General features: G+C 43.6%; 1 protein-coding gene and 1 long non-coding RNA gene across 9 annotated transcripts in view; one reads left to right on the plus strand and one right to left on the minus strand.

Moving 5' to 3' along the window:
• Positions 1-20,744, minus strand: part of ARHGAP24 (Rho GTPase activating protein 24) — a 415,666-nt gene that overhangs the window by 105,381 nt on the left and 289,541 nt on the right. The window lies entirely within an intron of this gene.
• On the plus strand, positions 8,803-11,924 carry LOC308485499. Its single transcript, XR_013990573.1, has 3 exons — positions 8,803-8,913; positions 10,308-10,464; positions 11,099-11,924. It is a non-coding gene; the product is annotated as an uncharacterized lncRNA (long non-coding RNA).

The raw sequence follows: 20,744 nt of genomic DNA on the forward strand, positions 1-20,744 counted from the left end.
CCAGGAAACAGGCATGCCGTTTCCGTCGCCCAGTTTATGCAGAGGGGTGAAACGCAAGGAGAGAAGGCGGAGATTTGGGGTGTCTAAGTTCTTATGGTGGAGGGGAAACTGGAAGAGGCCACTCCCGGAATCTGCAAGTGATTGAGACGGACATGAACTTTCTGGTCCTGCACCGTAAATAGTTTGCACAAATAAAAACCTGCCAAAGACAGGTCAGAGTCCTGCCTGGTTACTCGTGAGCAACCACCTCACCGCCTGACAGTATACTTTTTAAATGATGATGATGATGATGATGAATATCTAAACACTATCCTTTTTCTTTCCTCGAAGGACTTCTGAGCCTGAGCTTCTGAACATTTCAGCTGACCATGGAATAGACCTAATCTTGATGAGGAGGCCTGAGGGGTGCTCTTCTTACAGCTGGAAATCTATTAGTGAGCCATGCAAAGTTTTTCCTCTTCTAATAGTTGCCATTCCTTTTATTCTCTGGTATTTCACAGGTCAAATGTCATACACCTTTCAGATTGCTTGGTCATGCATGGGGACCGGGGGAGGGGGGAGGGAGGGAGGGAGGGAGGGAGGGAGGGAGGGAGGGAGGGGAATGGAGTGAAGCAGACATTTAGAAGCAAATGGTAGAATGCAGATGACTAGCCTCTAGGGAAAGGGGAAGCCAGGTGGAAGATGATAGTGACTGAGTTAATTAGATGAGACTTCCTTCAGCCTCTGTAAATAAAGGTAATATGCTCGCATCACTGTTACCAACTTCTTAAATGCTGATTTCTAGGAGTTTTCTGGAAAGGCCTGATGAGTATTCCCCATAACTTTTATTCTAACTATTCCCTTCCAGTGCCTTTTTAGAGGGGAAAAAGTAAGTGCTCAGTAGTATACAGTCATAATAGGGCTGCCATACATTCGGGATTTCCCAGACCTTACTGGAACGTCTGAAGAGTGTCAAAATGTCCAGGGAAACACAGGCGTATGGCAACTCATGTCAGAAGTGTTGATTTTTTTGGTGAATTTCCTTTTTAAAAAAGTTCAAAAATTAAAAATTTTGAGCTCAACAACTTTGCCCCCCCCCCCCAGCTCAACTGTCTGGATTTTCACTTTTTGAAATACGGCAACCCTATAATACACAAACAAACAAAAAAATGCCACTACAACGCACTTGTGCATTTCCCCTATGTAAACACGCATGCTTTCTTGCTTAGGAGTCACATTTTGTGGCATTTTGGAAGCCCACACAGAGGGGAAGGAAGGAAAGAGGGAGAATTTAAGTCACTATGAGACATTTTTGCAGTAAGTAGCAAATAAAGGTAATAAACAACAGCAGCAAAGGCTCACATGTTGCCACATCCTGTTGGTTGCAGCCAAAATCCATCTGAACAGGGTTAACACAGACCAGTCCTGTAATTTTCATTTGCACATATGAGAATCAAATCGGCTGAATGTAATATGAACTGCTATTAATTTAATTCCTTCACAAGTCTTCACTACACACATGCCCAATTTATAGTGTAGACCCAAAACTGTGTTTCGGTTGGTAAAGTAATTAATAAAGACCAAATGCAGATACTAATTAATGTATATGCCACATTAAAATCAAGTACAGAGACTATGTTGTCTCCAAATTACCTTCCTTAGGTATCTCCCTGCTTCTCTGAACATTAATACGACAAGTGTATTATTAATACGCCGTGATTACAGCACTTATAAATGAATAATGTAACTCCTATTGCACATATTAAATCTATAATTCAGCAGAAGATCTTCAGTGACAAAATGCCTGTGGTACAGGATAGTGCTGAACGCCAAGGTAACATTACAGCATTAATTTAAAGTGCTGTTGTTAAAAGAATGTTAAATAAATGCAAACATGTTAGTGATCAGTTAAACTTGAGTTAATATTTGGATATTGCTCTTCCAATAACAAATGCTGAGCTGAAGGAGGCTCACAATAATCATAGTAGTATGAAAAAACATTGCAATCATTACAACATCAATCACAATAGCACATAAAGCAAAACAACAACAACAAATTCATCAAAACAATTCAAAGAATTCAACAAAGTCACAGAAACTCATAGTATTGCCAGAATGCTTCCTAAGCTGAGCTAGTAGGGGGTTCTGAGAGGGCAATTGTAAGAAGTACCACAGGGCAAGGAGACTTCAATGTAGATCAATCCTGCTTTCAAGTACAGTGGTACCTTGGTTCTCAAACGCCTTGGTACTCAAACGCCAAAAATCTGGAAGTAAGTGTTCCAGTTTTCAAACGTTTTTCGGAAGCCGAACATCTAATGCGGCTGTCGGCTATTGTTTCTGGGGCGCCTGCACCAATCAGAAGCTGTGCCTCGGTTTTTGAACATTTTGGAAGTCAAATGGACTTCCGGAACGGATTAAGTTTGGTGCTTTTGTTTTTGCTATTTATTTTGCAATTTTGTTTTTGAGGCTTTTTCGGTTAATTTGTTTTTGTGACTGTGTGGAACCCAGTGCAGCTACTGATCGGTTGATTGTGTGACTGCGGAAAGGGATAAAAGCCCCCCATCCAAACAATGACTTTCATCAGGGCAGGGAAGAAAAAATAACAATTTTAATTTTTATCATCTGCAATACATTCTTATTTACTTTATAGTACAGTACATTGATTATTGCTTTCATTTTATGGATCAATGGTCTTGTTAGATAGTAAAATTCATGTTAAATTGATGTTTTAGAGGTTCTTTTTAAAAGTCTGGAACGGATTAATCCATTTTGCATTACTTTCTATGGGAAAGCGTGCCTCAGTTTTGGAACACTTTGGTTTTGGAACGGACTTTGGAACGGATTAAGTTTGAGAACCAAGGTACCACTGTAGCCTCCATTTAAAAAGGACACACAGGGCTGTATTCAACTAACCAGCCCCATCAATGGAAGCCCTGCTTAAGGACCTCTGCTTGCACAACAGGGCCTTTCCCCCAAAATTGGCTCATTGCAGGGTTGAGGAAAAACCCCAAGACAGCATGTGGGGAAGGGGATGGAGTCCCATTCCATCTGGCAAGCTGGAATGCTTGCAGAAATGGAACAATTAGTGTGTTGTTGAATTCTATCCACAGTGTATTGACCAACATTTTAAACTTGTTCTTCCTTGTCATAGATTTGGAAGGGACCATGATGATCATCAAACCCAAACCACCTGCAATGCAGGAAAATGCAGCTAAGGGGGTATCGATCCTGCAACCCTGGCATTATCATCAGCACCATGCTCTAACCAACTGAGCTGTCCAGCTGAGGGTTATCTCCAATGCTAGTCTTATCCAGAGCACAGCCATAAATACTACTGGAAGTGACTAAATTAGGTCTATTCATTTCAACAGATCTTCTCCGAGTCAGCTTATCACTGGGTTGCCATATGTCCGGAATTTCTGTATGAATTTTCATACAGGCATGATGGAAAAAGCAATCTAGATTGAGGGCTGCTTTCTTTCTCATTTTTTGTTGTTGTTAATGTAAGATGAGAGACCAGTGACCTACATCTAACAGCTCCAAATTCTTCTTGTAGAAGACCTTCCTTTGCTAGTCTGGACAGAAACTGAAGATAGGATATTTAAAAACACACAAACCAGCTTGTCTTCTGGAAACGGAAGGCACTACACAATGAGCAGATTAAGCTGCTGAAAAGGCAAGCTTTGAAGTGAAGTGTTTTACATTGTTTTACTGTCACTAGTTCTGTAAAGGCCAGTGTAAACATAGCATCTTGCTTCAGGGGTGTTTGGGATCTCTGAACCAAACTTTCAGGAGTAAGAGAGAAAGAGACACTGTGTTGTTCAGTGAAGGTTCAATTTCCTACAATGTGGCACATCTGTGAAGTTCAGTTGAGCTTTTACATCCTGAATTAAGGGAGGAGCTTTGAGAGGAGAGGTAAGTCACAAAGACAGAACCCTGAAGCGTCTTTAAACACCAGTCTAGTTACACTGGTGACAATTACTGTGATCCCACAATGGGCTGCTTAAAATCCCATTGGCCTTCAAATATACAGTGGTACCTCTGGTTAAGAACTTAATTGGTTCTGGAGGTCCGTTCTTAACCTGAAACTGTTCTTAACCTGAGGTACCACTTTAGCTAATGGGGCCTCCTGCTGCCACCACACGATTTCTGTTCTCATCCTGAAGTAAAGTTCTTAACCCGAGGTACTATTTCTGGGTTAGCGGAGTCTGTAACCTGAAGCATCTGTAAGCTGATCTGTAGTGGGATCCAGAGTGTGTACTTTCAGGAAGTAAGTTCCATTGATCTCTGGGGGATTTCCCTCTAAGTAAACCATGCTTTAGATCAGGCTAGGAACCACTAATGATAAACAGCTAAAACTGAACATATGTGTATTACACATAATACACATGAACAAATCAGAAAGATAAACACAGCTGCTCACGTACAGATATATGAAAACACAGTAATTTGCTGATAAAGAAGATTCACTCTGGGGATTAGCACCCTGAATGGTGATCTGGTCCCTGAGGATCCCAGTAATCTCCCATCCAAGGGGCTGAAGAGGTCCATATTTGCGTCATGTCAGTGTCAGACGCTACCAGACCATCAAGTGTTTTTAAGCTTCAAAGATTTCCCTGTGAAATCAGGTGCTGGCCTTGAGAGTGTCACATGCCAGTCAATTATAATTGCAACTTTTTACTGGCAGTTCACATTTTTTTAAACAACAACAATAACAAAGGATCGATCAGGAGAACTGCAATTCTGAAAATAATATCCTCTCGTGGATACGTGCAAGGTTTGAAGGGGAAATGGATATGGAGCTTCAGGAATCTCGTTAAAACGAGCTTCTTTCATTTATGCCAATAGAAGCAGATGTGGCTCTGCAGAGCTTGAAGAACACTTACAGGTACAAAAGGAATAATGGAAAGTTTCCCCACTCCCCCATGAGCTATGGGATCTGGCTCTATGGAATTTACTTTTTGCAAAAGGTTAATCCCTTGAGTTATTTGCTTCAGTCAGACATCACTGCTCAAACACATGCTGCGGTGTGTTGGAAAACGCCCTGGGGTGCCCCTGCAGCCCCCGAACTCCGAGCGTCCTCCGGTATGCGCAGCTCTGGAAAAGGCAGTTCCCTTCCTCTCCAGTGCGCTTCAGCAACATGTATCAAATGATATACGCACACTAATCTTCTAGACAACATCTTAAAAAGTAGAGACATCACCTTACCAACAAAGGTCCGTATAGTTAGAGCCATGGTTTTCCCAGTAGTGATGTATGGAAGTGAGAGCTGGACCATAAAGAAGGCTGTTCGCCGAAGAATTGATGCTTTTGAATTATGGTGCTGGAGGAGACTCTTGAGAGTCCCATGGACTGCAAGAAGATCAAACGTATCCATTCTGAAGGAAATCAGCCCTGAGTGCTCACTGGAAGGACAGATCCTGAAGCTGAGGCGCCAATACTTTGGCCACCTCATGAGAAGAGAAGACTCCCTGGAAAAGACCCTGATGTTGGGAAAGATTGAGGGCACAAGGAGAAGGGGACGACAGAGGACGAGATGGTTGGACAGTGTTCTTGAAGCTACAAACATGAGTCTGACCAAACTGCGGGAGGCAGTGGAAGACAGGAGTGCCTGGTGTGCTCTGGTCCATGGGGTCACGAAGAGTCGGACACGACTAAACGACTAAACAACAACAACAATCTTCTAGCATAACACAGCAAGAAGTGTGAGACATTGTAGAGCTAATCTCTGTATTTATTTACACACTATGTACAGCCAAAGGAGTCATGGCGTCCTTTCTCTCCAGCTCTGAGAGAAGAACAGGAACAAGTAAAAGCAAAAGTACAGTACAAATAGTACATACAGGGGAAGAGATAAGACTGTCTTCCGTTCCCACACTCTTCCCAGACAGGCATGTGATTTACACCAATCTCATCTGCAGCATTGGAGGCGTGAAATACTAACAGGGTTAGTACAGTTCAGGGTTCCTAGAGCTGGGATGAAGAAAGGTCAGAATTCATTCCGGAAGTCTGTTCAACTTCCAAAATGTTCGAAAACTAAAGCACAGCTTCTGATTGGCCGCAGGAAGCTCCTGCAGCCAATCGGAAGCCACAGAAGCCCTGTCGGACATTTGGCTTCCAAAAATAGTTCGCAAACCGGAATAGTCACTTCCAGGTTTGCAATGTTCAGGTGCCAAAACGTTCGGGAACTAAGCTGTTTGACTTCCAAGGTACAACTGTACTTCCAGCTGCCTTCTTAACACCTTTCATAAAGCCATCCTGCCTGTGGGCCAGCAAATTACTATGGATTTGATATTGATTCCACCACGGTTAAGAATTAAAACAAGACCTGATGGTCCGTCACTGGAAGTTCATTGTCAATTTAGCCCCTGGAAACTTTGTCCCATCCAAACTCATTGTTGTCTAGTTATAACTGATACTCCTCTTTTAATGAAGCCATCAATAGTGGGCTCGGCTTCAGAGGTGGCCTGTGTAGGTCTAGGATAAACTATTAATCTGGGCAGTTACTTAGCTATTGCCTCTTAATTTATCTGACAAGCAAGATATGAAAAGTGTTCTCCTTGCATACAAGGGCAGATGGCTGATGTATGATGCTGCAACAGAGAGATGCCACCAGTAAGGTTTTGGGGATATTATTAGTTGCTTCCTGAGAAATAATCATTGTAAATCCTTTCTTGCAATACATCTCCATCATCCCATCCCCCAACTATATTTCATAATGCCTCAATGCACCACAGTATTTCAGCTTGCTCTCAACAATTCCTTCCAAACCTCCCTTGTTCTGTAATTTATCTTTTGCACCCTGTTCACTTAAAACCTGGTTGAGCAGCCACCCCCCATTTTGGGCTGCATTAGATTACCTGCCTTCATTTAAAAAAAAAAAATCAATTTTTGCAATACATTTTTCACAGAGAACTGCATATTTTTGCAATTTTTCTCCTCTCCACCCTCCTCGGCAATATGTATCTTCTCATAGGCACTAGCATTAAAAATTAAAGCCAATCTTTAGATTTTCATCTTGTGGATAAGTTGCGTTTTGTTCCTTTGCATCATGATCTTTGAAAGTGCTTTACAGCATGAGTACTGAAGCTTAAAAACACTATTAGCTGGTCCTTCTGAATAAATGCTAGGTTAGTTCCAAGCCAAACACCAAAATGCTTCATGTGGTTCTAATTGAAATGGGTGACAGCACCTCCTATGTGTCCTTCCCAGCGAAATGACAGGAATCAGGAAAGCTATCAAGTGACAAATGCCTGCAGATTCCATAATGCAATATTATTTACTTAGTACTTCACTTGTGAAAATGAGACATCTTAAACCAAACTGGTTTGTTTCCCCTCTACACCTTATATAAAAAAACACAGCTTCAATTCCACCACTAATCAATATAGCTAATTCTACATTGGCATACATTTAAGGAAATTCACATTTGCAAATATGCCACAACCTCTAGGAAAGCCAACGACCAAAATAACTTCTGCTACTTGCTACCCTAAACAACACATTGGACACTTTTAGTACAAAACCACATTTTTTGCTTGGATTATTTTATTGGCAATTACGTAAGGCATCTTGTTGGCCACAGTGAGAACAGGTTGATGTACTGGTTGGGCCACTGGCCTGATCCTGTTGGAATATTCTAGAAGAAACTTGAAAATGGCCTTGAAGAAGTTGCTAGGCAACAGAAAATCTCCCCAGCAACAGGTGTCCTTGTTAGGGCCTGTGGTCAACTAAGTCTGGGTCAGTGCAAATGAACATGTGAATGAGTCGGCATTAGGTCTCTGGCCGGATGGCTAAAAGAGAAAAAGATGATGGTGCTTTATTTGCTACCTTTGAAGGTGACCCGGAAACTGCAATTAATCCAGAATGCGGCAGCTAGACTGGTGACTGGGAGTGGCCGCTGGTCCTGAGAGATCTGCATTGGCTCCCAGTATGTTTCTGAGCACAATTCAAAGTGTTGGTGCTGACCTTTAAAGCCCTAAATGGCCTCGGTCCTGTATACCTGAAGGAGCGTCTCCACCCCCATCGTTCAGCCCGGACACTGAAATCCAGCGCCGAGGGCCTTCTGGTGGTTCCCTCATTGCGAGAGGTGAGGTTACAGGGAACCAGGCAGAGGGCCTTCTCGGTAGTGGTGCCCACCTTGTGGAACGCCCTCCCATCAGATGTCAAGGAAATAAGCAGCTATCTTCTCTTTAAAAGACATTTTAGGGAAATTTTTAATATTTAATGCTGTATTGTTTTTAACACTCGATTGGGAGCCGCCCAGAGTGGCTGGGGAAACTCAGCCAGATGGGCGGGGTATAAATAATAAATTGTTGTTGTTGTTGTTGTTTTTAATGACCAGTGTAAAGTTTTGTAAATAATAAAGACTCTGAGAAACAGAACCAAATGGTGTTTTTCCCTGCTATGGGAATTTCACTAAGAGATAGCTAGAATGCTGCTGCTGTAAAGAGAGCCAGCGTGGTGTAGTGGTTAAGAGCGGTGGACTCGTAATCTGGGGAACCGGGTTCTCTTACCCGCTCCTCCACATGCAGCTGCTGGGTGACCTTGGGCTAGTCACACTTCTCTGAAGTCTCTCAGCCCCACTCACCTCACAGAGTGTTTGTTGTGGGGGAGGAAGGGAAAGGAGAATGTTAGCCGCTTTGAGACTCCACAGGGTAGTGATAAAGCGGGATATCAAATCCAAACTCTTCTTCTGTAAAGAAGTAAAGATGAGGGAGAACTTTTCTGTAAAAGGCAGAAAGAAATGGAAACCCAAGAGTGGATTGTTCACACACCAACAGATCCAACTAGTTCTTCTTCAGTTCTGAGCTTTTTCTCCTCTAACCACTTTTATTTCCCTCACCCAGAGCTTTTTTCCAACTGGAACTCTCCAGAACTCAGTCCTGGCACCTCTCTCTCAGGTGTGCGCCATTGCCATGGTAAGAGAACAAGGTGAGTCCAGGCATTTCTGTTTCGAGAAGAATAGCACTGCCCACATTACTCATCTCCACCTGCTTTTGCCTTCCAAGGCAGTGAATGCATGCTTTTCATAAAAGGAAATTCCTCCACCAGCAGAGCTCTCAACTAACGCAAACCCCACTAACTATATTAGCAGTTTGGTCAGCTCTTCAGTCTCCCCTGGGATGTGAAAAACCGCCAGCACTTGTGGTACAAATGACTCCCTGGTTCAAAACTGTAAACACATAGATCTCTGAAACGGTCTGCTTCCTGTATGGTTAGCATAAATTACTGCCTCTGAGGCAGTCCCTGTTTGTAATGTGGCACTTGCACCTTATTTAAAGCAATAGGGAGCAACTGGCAAAAGAAGTATTAAATCAGCAGCACTTCAAATCCCACAGGAGGCAAAGGAAAGAGGAAGAGATAAGATATAAAGGTTCCTTAATAGGCTTAAGAAATCCATAAAGTCCTTTCAGACAGTGGCAGAGCAACCTTCAAATAGACCTGGGAGGCAAAACCCAGTTTGGGTCCATGTAGCAAGCATTAAGGGACGCGGGTGGCACTGTGGGTTAAACCACAGAGCCTAGGACTTTTCGATCAGAAGGTCGGCGGTTCGAATCCCCACAACGGGGTGAGCTCCTGTTGCTCGGTCCCTGCTCCTGCCAACCTAGCAGTTCGAAAGCACCTCAAAGTGCAAGTAGATAAATAGGTACCGCTCCGAGGGAAGGTAAACGGCATTTCCGTGTGCTGCTCTGGTTCGCCAGAAGCAGCTTAGTCATGCTGGCCACATGACCCGGAAGCTGTACGCCGGCTCCCTTGGCCAATAAAGTGAGATGAGCGCCGCAACCCCAGAGTCGGCCATGCCTGGACCTAATGGTCAGGGGTCCCTTTACCTTTACCTAGCAAGCAAGAAGCTGAAGACAATTAACTGCAAAAAGAGACAGGAAACAGTGGACAAGGAAAGGAGGGATAATTCGGGCCCCTTCCCCCCCAAAAAAATTCCTTGATCATTTTTTCACCTTGCAACATTTTCACCTTACTGCCTACGTCATCCCAGTCATTTAGGGATCACATAGAGCCAGAGGATTGGTAGTGGGACAATGATGAATGGTAAGAGGGAGAAAAGTAAGCAGACAGGGGGGAGGAGGTGACGGAAGCTGAAGAGGTAGCAGGATTTAGTGAGCAGGAAGAGTCTGTGGCAGATAGCATGTCCAGAAGCAGGGTGGCCAAGAGGCAGAGTTGAGTAAGGCTTGTGAGGAAGAAAGTCAGGCTGCTTCCACCACCTGCAGCTGCAAGCTCCCCTCCCAGACATCTAAATGCTATCACTCAGCAGCTCACCTGAAGCCCAGCTGCTCCACCTGGCTCATCCTTCCTTCATTTTTGGACAGTGAAAAAGACCTGCAATCCTGAGAGGAAGTGAGGAAAGAGTGTGCCGCTGGCAACCGACCGTCCAATTGCCGGCACATGAGGAAGTGAGATGGTATGAAAGTAATTGGGAGCAGCTGCGCTGACCTAATGAGAATGGAACAGATCTCTCTGCAGGAGGTAATGGGCTCTCCTTAACCGGTAGAATTTAAGCAGAGGCTAGATGACCACCTGTCAAGGATGCTGCAGTTGCAAGATTCATATGCTAAGGAGGTTGGTGTGCATGACCGCCAAAGTCACTTCCAACTCTATAATGTCATGGTTCATTGAGTTGGGGTGCTATATTACCATGGAGCAAAAATGGAGAGGAAATTTGATTCGGTGCACGTTTAAAGTTGAATCTTGTCAAATTTGCACTTTCTGAACCAAGATGAAAACTGAAACACAGCCTTCAAAAGTTGCACTGATCTGGGTGTTGTAATGCAGCTCTCCCAGCAATGTTTCAAAAAATACATAAGTTAGGGGAAAGTGTGCATAAAAATGAAGGTTTTGGTGATAATAACATACAAAAATTGCTTGTAACATTTAGAGAAAATGGCTTGCAAAAAAATGTTTACGCCAATCAAAACTTCATACAAAGATGTGTTTGTTGGGAGAAATTTGCACTAAAGTGCTGATTAATTTTCATGAGTTGATTTTGAATGGCAAACTGCTCCAAAATGTGCAGAACTGTATTTTAGACTGGAAAAATGAGAAATGGATAGAACCAAAACTGACCCTGGGTATTTGCATTTTATTTATGTTCAGTACAAAGCCATCTTGGAGTTCTTCTGGTTTGAAATCAGGAGCAGAAATGAAATGAAAGTGAAATAACAGAGTTCCAGGCAAGTCTGACTATATTGAACTTTGGGGGCGCAACTCAAGGGCTCTCTGTTTCTGCAGAATTTGACACTTACAAGTCATTGATGAGATCAAGAGAAAGCAAAAGCACCTATGGTGCATGGCAAACAAAGTTGGTCCTGGGGCTGCAATGATGATGGTGTGCGTTTTTGTAGCCTACACAGGTGCTAATCATGGAATCAAATTGTAGATTTGGATGGGACCCAACTGGTCATCTAGTCCAACCGCCTGCTATGCAGGAATCTCAGCTAAACAGTCCCTGGCAGATGGCCATCCAACCTCTGTTTCAAAACCTCAAATTAAGGTCCACCACCTTCTGTCACTAAAAAGCTGCCTAGAGTCACATGTATTCTCCATTCTAGGCTACTGTTCAGGGCTAAGATGGTGCACTCTGCAGGTGCCTGGTTAGATGTTAAGATGCTTGCAACCCAGAAATATTCTAAGGGCTGTACCTCCGTGATAATGCTGGAGCTGGAGCATACCTTAGACCTGAGAAAAGGCTTTTGGGGGAAAATCGAGTTCTTAATCCTCTTAAAATCCTACTGTAAAACAGAAAAGCGCCTCATATTCATACTTCTGCAATGTCCAATAAACATTTACTCTGAGAGAAAGTTAAAAAGCCATTTAAACAATAGGAGCCCAATCAAAACTGTCTCATCTTTGTGTTCTACTTCTAAATTGTAATTGGGGCAGATTACTGCTAAGCACATCGCACAAACACACAAAAATCACCTGCCTGTTGGGCCAAAGACAGCACAGTTAATATACGTCGTCTTGTAATAGCTGTAATTTAAGAGGCTGAAAATTAATCTCTTAAATATCGACCAGCTATGCCTTGTAATATATTTAGTGCTTATCTAGCAAGCTACCCAATAGCTTCGCCCCATATTTTTTAAAGCTTCCATTTATCTTTATGGCAATGAATTGGCTCCTTGCTATACATCACACCAAGCATTCCCCTCCCATCATACGTGAAAGACCCCGTCTCCTCTGTGTTTTGCTGGGTTTGGGGTGCTGGGATGCGCACACATGTGTGAGTGTGCAAGTAATTCTCTGCATTGGCCTCTCTGCACAATCAGGGCCCGGATGTGGAATTCAGATGCCTTACTAGCAAGGTTGAAAGCACACCGAATGTGCTAAAAAGTGCACTGAGTATAATGACTGGAACGCAAGAGAAGCGCATAAAACTGGAAAGGGAAGAACATGCTCCCAGAAGGACAATCCAAGGTGCTCGTGCTGCTTAAAAACCCTTAACCCTTGTCACTTTATTTTCTATTTTATTCATCAAGAATAAACCACCTTTCTTCAAAAGAGAATAAGGCTATCAAAGGCTGCTAGCAATGATGGCTATGTTTTACCCCCAAGATGCCTCTGAATGCGAGTTGCTGTGAATAAGAAGAGGAAGAGAGTGCTGCTGCAATCAGGCCCTGCTTTCCGGCTGCCCCCAGGCATCTGGCTACCCGCAGTGAGTGATGGGTGATGGATTAGATGGCCCATCGGCCTCATCCACCAGGCTTACCATGGGCTCTTATATCATGGCAGTGAACAATAAAGATATGACAAATGGTCATGCAACCATAAAATATAGGGAAAGCAATGCAATGCAATAACAAACAGCATTAAAAGGAATCAAGGATGCCAGATTCTTCAAATGTCCCCATTTTCCAGGTTTACAGAAGCCCATCCCAGTTTCTGATCTGATCCCAGAATGTCCCAGTTTTCCTTAGGACGTCCCTATTTTCATAGGAGAAATGCTGGAGGGTATGGAGTTATGCGATCCCTGAGCCAAGGAGATAAGTAACTATATTACCTCTAGAAGACATCAGAAGGCAGCCCTTTATAGGGAAGTTTTTTAAAAAAATGTTCAATGTTTTATTGTGTTTTATTATGGAGTGGCTGGGGCAACCCAATTAGATGGGCGGGGTATCATCATCATCATCATCATCATCATCATTAGCCCCTATTTTTATTGGAGAAATGTTGGATGGTATGGGATACAGCAGAAGAAACTGACCAACTTAAAATGTCCAGACAGACTGAAAAGCTTTGTCCTAGGGTGGAAAGCATTGTAGGGTCAGTGGCATCTCTAAAGTGAAGGTGTTCCAAAAGCAGTCTCTGTGTGTGTGTGTGTGTTATGGAACCATAAGAATGAGCTCTACCACACTGCTATCTCCTGCAATCAAGTGCTTGCAGAGGGCTTCCCCTTCCCATCTCCTTCCATTGCTCCATCCATTTTGCTCCCTGCCCCCATTTTCCTCCTCCCATTCTTCCTCTCTTCCTTGGGGCTTCCCTCAACAGCGTGAAATTAGCCCACCCTACTGTGTGGGATGCTGACCAATCAAACATCCAACCCCACTTTTGTTTTCTTGCGCCCATGAATTGTGTGACGCAATTATGCTTTTGTGCTAATGTTTTCCCAGTATGGATTAGAAGAAGTGTTTTAAGGCAACCTGCTCACTCCCCCCCCCCCAAAAAAAAATCATGCCACTCAACAAGACACATTCAATGACAGTAAAACCCAAGGGTGGCATATGTTCCATTGCTGATCTATGAGCTGGCTTGCAACACTTTTCAGAAACCAAAGAGGAGAGATGTCTGTGGTGCGAGCATGGACAGTGCAGGGAGAGGAATCAGTTTTACAACCCAGTTAATTTCACTCTTGACTGTCGAACGGGGTCACATTTCATTTCCTGTTCCATAAAAGAATGGCTTTAAAAAGAAAATACCAAGTTCACGCATCACCGTTTCTCAATGGGCCTTTTCTACAGATCCTTGTGCAGGCAACTTCTTGTCTACTTAGAGATATTTAGTGCTGCCCTTTTCATCTTGGATCTCATTTTTGCCAAATATTTCCAGTCTGTGACCCGTACTTTTATTTCTAGAGACTGATGGGAGATCAGAACACAAGCAATCATCTTTTTTTGTTTTATTTCACGCCAGCCCAGAGATCAACGTGGCAAGAGATGGGAGGAATGAAATCAATGGAAACAAAATGAACTGTATCTTTTTCATCCTGGTGCAGTAATATTCGCTACTGCACACGTCAACGCTAAACTGCATTGTCCGTAACCTACCTAACAGCCACAGAGTTCATGTATAAAGCCTTGGCATGTGATAGCAAGACATGGACTGAAGAACAGGGACCCCTATTTGGAACAGAGTCAAGAGCATCACCTCTTTCTAAACCAAACGACAAAGAGTGTACTTAACCAGTCCTGAGCAGGAGCACAGGGAGTTCTTCCTGGAGTTGCCCACCCCTGGACCCATTGGTTTGTGAGGGTTATGGTGCAGCGACTGCAAGTACTCATCGTTGAAACAGATTATCTTGGCCCATATCCATCTGGGTTCATGCCTGGTCATGGGCCTGAATCGCATTGCTTGCCCTGATCAGGGCTGGATTTAGGTTTGATGACGCCCTAAGCTACTGAAGGTAATGGGGCCCTTTATATGTCCAGCTGTCCTTTGTCGCTGTTTTTTCTGTTGAATATATGCTATATTGTAATTTATGGACCTAATAGGTATTGAGAGCCATTTGAACATAACAAAATATGTATTTTATCAAAGTACATCCAGGTATTTTCCCCTTTACATTTTTTGGGGCCCCCAAGAGAGCAGGGCCTTAAGCTATAGCTTGTTTAGCTTATATGTAAATCCGGCACTGGCCCTGATGGATAACTTTGGGCACAAAAGTAGGTATGCTGCTATAGAATCTACTTTCTTTGTTCTTGACTCAAGTTCTCATCATTCACAATATCAGTAAAGAAAAACAATCCTTTTATTTTTTCCAACGGCCACACTATTCTTTCCAACAGCCAGCCTGAAATTTAACTTTGTGTGTCAGCTATGTGTACCCATATAATCTGTTGTGATCAATTTCATTGATTCAACTACTTTTGGGCCACCCTGTATAACACTCTCCCCAACTGGCACTCAGATACATACCAACTCAAATAGCGATCATGGCTAATAGAGTTCTACCCCCCCACCCTCCCACCCACCCCCCACACGTGTCAGACACAATTGCTACATATCAAAACCAATTCCAATGCTTTCCAATTCATTCTGGAGAGGACACAACCCCCCTAGTGAGATTTCTTTTCTTTCTTTTTTAAAATATATTTTTTATCAAAGATTTCTTAGTCTACAAAAATATGTGTGTTGTCTCTTTCTTCAAGTTGTGTTTTCTACAGATCAGTTTCATTTGTTGTGAGACGTTAGGGTTACATACAGTGGTAGGTTAGGAAGAGAAGAGAGGGGGAGAGGGGAATGGTGAGTGGGGTGGGGTCAGGTGGTTATGCCTCTATTCTTCTACTTAGTGTATGTGTGGGTATGGCTCCCCTTTATCATATACATAGCCCAACAAGACAACACCAGGAATCCGCTGACAGCATAAGAATCTATCTGACTAACCTGATTCAGAAACACACACACACACACCACTCACATACAAAAACAAATCTCACTACAGCCAACCAAAGACAATCAAGCACACCCTAGGCCACCTCAACCTCTCTCACCACCAAGGAAATACAGTGGTACCTCCTGTTGCAGAAGGGATCCATTCTGGAGCTCCAGTCAAATCCTGAGGTTTCCACAACCGGAGGGACCGCATCTGTGCATGCGTGTGCAACAAAACCCAGAAAAATACTTCTGGGTTTGCCGTGTTCGCATCCTGAAGGATACGCAACTGGAGGTGTGTGTATCCAGAGGTACCACTGTACAACAAACAAATAGTAAGAGAACCCAAACTCCTAGTGAAATTTCAAAGAGAAAGCAGCAAAGAAACACTTTGGCCCAGTGCAGCCCACAGAGAGAGCGCTGGAGCAACAAGTCACTTCTGCATTGAAACTTTATTTCCCTATCCAAGCCTGACTTCAGATGCTCTCTGGAAGCGACGCAGCACCTTTCTCTTTGGTTTGCCACCTAGTGGCTAATGCTGAACAGGTAACAGAGCATTAAACTGAACATCTATATATATACTAAGGGCCCTGCACCTTAAAAGCATCCGAAGCAAATGCATAAATCATCTCAATGATCCTTCCAACAGCTTCACAAAACAAGCTAGTAGTATTTATATAAATCATCCATGTATATCTATATACTGAATTTCTGAAAACCCTCCACATCGTTTATTAAGGTCAAGTCTGACCGGCCACAGTTTCTACCTCTCTAAGGTTCAGGTAGAACCCACCTCAGCACCACCCCTGCCCTGCAGTTCTGGGGTGCAACTGCAGAAGTGACCAAGCATTCAAACCTAGAACTTCTTTCACACACAGTATATGGCTCAGATGGATGGTATCTTTTAAAAAGCTGGCAGTAGGGAAAATCAAGCAGTCCACCTGGCAGTCAAAATTCTTGTTGGGTACAAATACTGCAAACCCCCTGGAACATTAGAGGATGCAAACAACGTTCATAACATGGAAAAGAAAAAGGGAAGTGACTTTTATTTCCAGTACTTGATGGCAAAAATAACTTGAGCAGAAGCAGCAGCAGCAAATGTGCCCAGGATCTATTTTACAAGACTAAAATTGCCCCAGCAAGGGGCCAGATTTGGGTCCTATGTCTTTGCTAAACCTCCCGCAACCCTGGGTTAGGTTTGTGAACTTGATGAACAGCTGGAAAGGTCATTAAGGTACACCAAACTGCACCATGACAACTTTCTTCTCGTGTTACCAAGATGGGTCATAGCCCGCGAAAAAGCTATGAGCAGCACAGACTTGCAAAGAAAAGGGTGAGAAGAGTGTTCTAGACATTCCAAAGTCAAGGAGATAAGAAATGTAACAAGCGGCACAGTCCCGAATGCTGGAACAATGGTTCATTTTAAGCTGCTTGACACAGTGTCAGTCTACTTAGCCTCCCCTATCTAACCTGGCGCCCTCTAGACATAATCCATAATCCCCAACCAGTGGCTATGCTCCTCTGGGGTTGGCTGGAGTTCCAGTTCAACAATATCCAGAAGGCACCAGGTTGAGGAAAAGCTAGTCCGCTCTGATTGCCAGGAGATTCATTTCACTGGGGTTGTGAGGGACTCAACCCAGGACCTCCTCCTTGTAAATCCCACACTGTACCACAGAGCAATATTCAACTATGTTTTACTCAGAATAGACCCACTGAAATGAATAGCCATGATTAAGTTAAGTCCATTAATTTCAATAGGTCTGTTCTGAGTAACACTCAAGCTGTGCTAGATGTCCTACTCCTCCAAACTCAGAACCTTTGCATTCTAGACCATCTTCCAAGATTTTGTGGGGAGTGGGGCAGAGGGAGAGCGTAGGTATGGTCACTGACAGGCCCAAGCAGAAGGGAGGGGAAGCCGGGTACACTTGCCCTGGGCCTCAGAAGGCTAAGCCAGTCAGCGGGGCGGGCATCCAGGAAACAGCTGCTTTTTTGTTTGGGTTTATAACTTTATTCTAACAAGGCTCCCACCCTGGGCCTCAGACAAGCTCTGCATGGACCAAGCCACTGAGGAATATAGAAGGGAGGAAGCTGCACAATCACAGATGCTGCCAGTTTCCTTAGCTGCAAAAAAGGGTATTTCTTGCACCTGCTCCTCAATGAAGTCTGTTCTTTGCCTCCAGTGACAGCCACGTCAACACATTTCAAAAGGCTCTCTCACTCCCCCCTGGTTTTCAAATCTACTTTCCCAAGGAGTAAAAGTGTTTCTACTGAACCATCCCTTTTCACTCTCCTGACCATATATTTTTTATTCAGCTCTGTCCAGCGTTTCCCAGCTCATGTTTACTTTGCGTATTCCGGTGCCATTCAGAACTTCCACTGGGTGGAAGAAGACAACGCTTCGTCCTATCGCAACAGTGCCCTTCATGCTATCCCAACTAGGTTTGTTCTGAGAAAAATTCTAAGGGAATCGCATCTCTAACTGATCTGGCTCTGAGTTGTCATGTCCAATGTTGCTTCTCTCCCATGACCAAAGTGTGTCATTGTGCAGTCAAGGAAGTTAGCAGAGACTGCGGCCGAGAAAGGTATAGCACTGGCATTCTTCCCAATCATTCCCACTCAAGGGGAACAATATTTGCCCTGCCCCCGTGGCTTCACAGTTTGAAACAGCCGCACCAGAAACCACTGGTGCGCAAATCTGCCAAAAGGACTCATCTAATGAAGCTTTTATGCCGTGGTACATTTCGTTGCAAAGTTTACTTTTTCCCTTAGTACCCGATAGACTGGTCCGTGACCAAATCCTTTGATGGAAACTCAGTTGTCGGCTGTCAGTTGAGGACTGCTACTTTATTTTGCATTCGAAAGGTTGAGCCGACTTTGCACACTGCGAAAAGGGTGAGCAATGCAAAGTCACCCTCTGCGGATGCTCTAAATTCATTCAACATAACAAGGCTGCACAAAGCCACAGCAGAACTGTGACAAATGGCAGAATAGCCTTTCTTGCTTTCCAAACAAAGACACAAGCAGCAGAGCTGCAACAGCTCTTATTAGTGGAAAGTGGACAAACGTGCCCTTTGAGGTTAATAACTCTTAAACTAAGGACTAAGCATCATTCACGCACATAAATAAGGCAGAAAACATTTACAGTAACTAGGCAATGCATAATGCGATGGGACATTTGGGCCGTAGCAATTCTAATTAACCTTCTCAGCTTGTTACTTGGGTTTTATTTTCCTGAAGTGTTTTGGTGATGTTTGTGCAGTGTGGATACATAACAGTAATCCCTTCTCAAGCACTCACATGATTTGCAAAAGTGGGTATGTATTATTGCTTTAGTGGTGGGCTCCAGGACAATAAATGAACTGCAGCAACACTTCACACATATCCAGGTCTGTCTGTTTTGGAACCTTCTGCCATATATGGAGTCAGCTGGCTCAAGTCATGGGGAGACATAATGGGAGCCAGCCAAGGATTCCTTGAGGACTGGGCCAAAGGCTTTGCCTGGTGAGGTCTAAGAGAGCCAGTTCAAACAGAGAAAGGGTATCTTAAGCAAAGCAGCTCTAAAACTATGGTCTAGGGATAGGGACAAGGCATCCTATATACTTACTTCAGGAAAAGTCATGCTTAAATTACAATGCGGTGGAATGAAAGCATCCACATATCTTTCATATCAGCCGTCTTAGCTACTGTTTATAGAAGGCTTTGGGGCAGAATGATTTGGCCAAGACGAGGAGTGGAATTTGTGGATTACATTAAGGCAGGTATAAGGTGCATTTGGTCCTCCAGATGTTTGCACAACTCCCATCATCCCTCGTCATTGGCCATGTTTACTGGGGCTGATGGGAGTTGTAGTTCAACAACATCTGGAGGGTTGAAGATTCCCCACACCTGCATTAAGGGATCCCCTGTCTGCTAATTCGCACACTGCAACAGAACAAGAGAAAGTCAGGTTTTGTTTACCATGACTCTCAGAATTAAGAAAAGAGGATAGTAGGGATGATGTCATTTCACCCATGCTCCACAACACCTGCAATTATAGCTAGAAACATCTCAGGCACCTGGGATGCCCCTAGGATGGGTACCTTAATTATTCATTTTGCAGTTTCAAATTATACCTACCCTAAGCGCCTGTCATCACAAGATGCATAGTCAAATGGCAAACAAATCAGCTGTTAACCACCATGCTTGCAGTCTATTTCCGATTCCTTTTGCAGGAGTCTTCAGGAAGGCTGGGACCAATCAGCTTTGGCATATACCCAGTATGGCAATATTCAGTCTTCTACATAACGTGTGTGTGAATGTGTATGTGTGTGTGTGTAATGGCCAATTGTTCCCTGACAGCCTGCCAATATTCTGCCATGCTGGTAGTGCAGCCAAGATTCAGTGGGTAGGCTTAGCTCACGTGTCAGTGGTGTTCCTGAATGCACCTCTCCATTCATTCCAACGTGAAAAGGCAAAGTACTACACTTAGGGAAAATATTAGAGTGGAGTGCAACATACCTTTATTTACCGAGCACACAAAGATGTACTCTGTGCTAAGAGGTCTTGTGATATGCAAACTCTCTCTGTGCAAATCCCTTCCCTATCTCGCTTCCAAGTATTTATGCTAGTTTAAAATGTAAGAGCAGATCAGCAACCCTTGTGGTTGGAGGGAGGGAGGGCACATGAAGATGTGTGGAAAGTTGTTGCTATCTGAATGTGGGTTCTGGTATGGGTCTTCTTCATAAAGATAAGTTTCCTTTCATATTGCCCAGCGCTTCATCTCTGTGACTTTATACAGTACACCTGTTGAGAGCATCTGCTGATATTTGAGCCTACACCATCCTCACTTATGCCATGAATAATAACACTTGGGGAAAATCCCTAATTTGGGAGAAGGAGATTCCAAAGCAGCAAGAGAAATAAAAGTACGTTGCAATAAAACTGGGTGCTATTTTCCTAAAGCTGCATGATTTATTCCAGTTACAAAGTTTGGATTTCCTGTTAGCAGGATTCAAGGACTAGGGAGTCCCAGGCTCCATCACCTTTGCTAGAATCCTATTTCACACACATCTCAAGTGCTGTTAGTTAGGTCATTGTGCCATAATTTCGAAACGGAGAGTTTGCATATGCCATACCAGCCTTATTAGTAAAGGTAATGCACATGTAAGCAGAGATATATCAGA

This window comes from Podarcis pityusensis (genome assembly GCF_964106645.2).
Source record: "Podarcis pityusensis genome assembly, chromosome: 9".
Taxonomy (NCBI): domain Eukaryota; kingdom Metazoa; phylum Chordata; class Lepidosauria; order Squamata; family Lacertidae; genus Podarcis; species Podarcis pityusensis.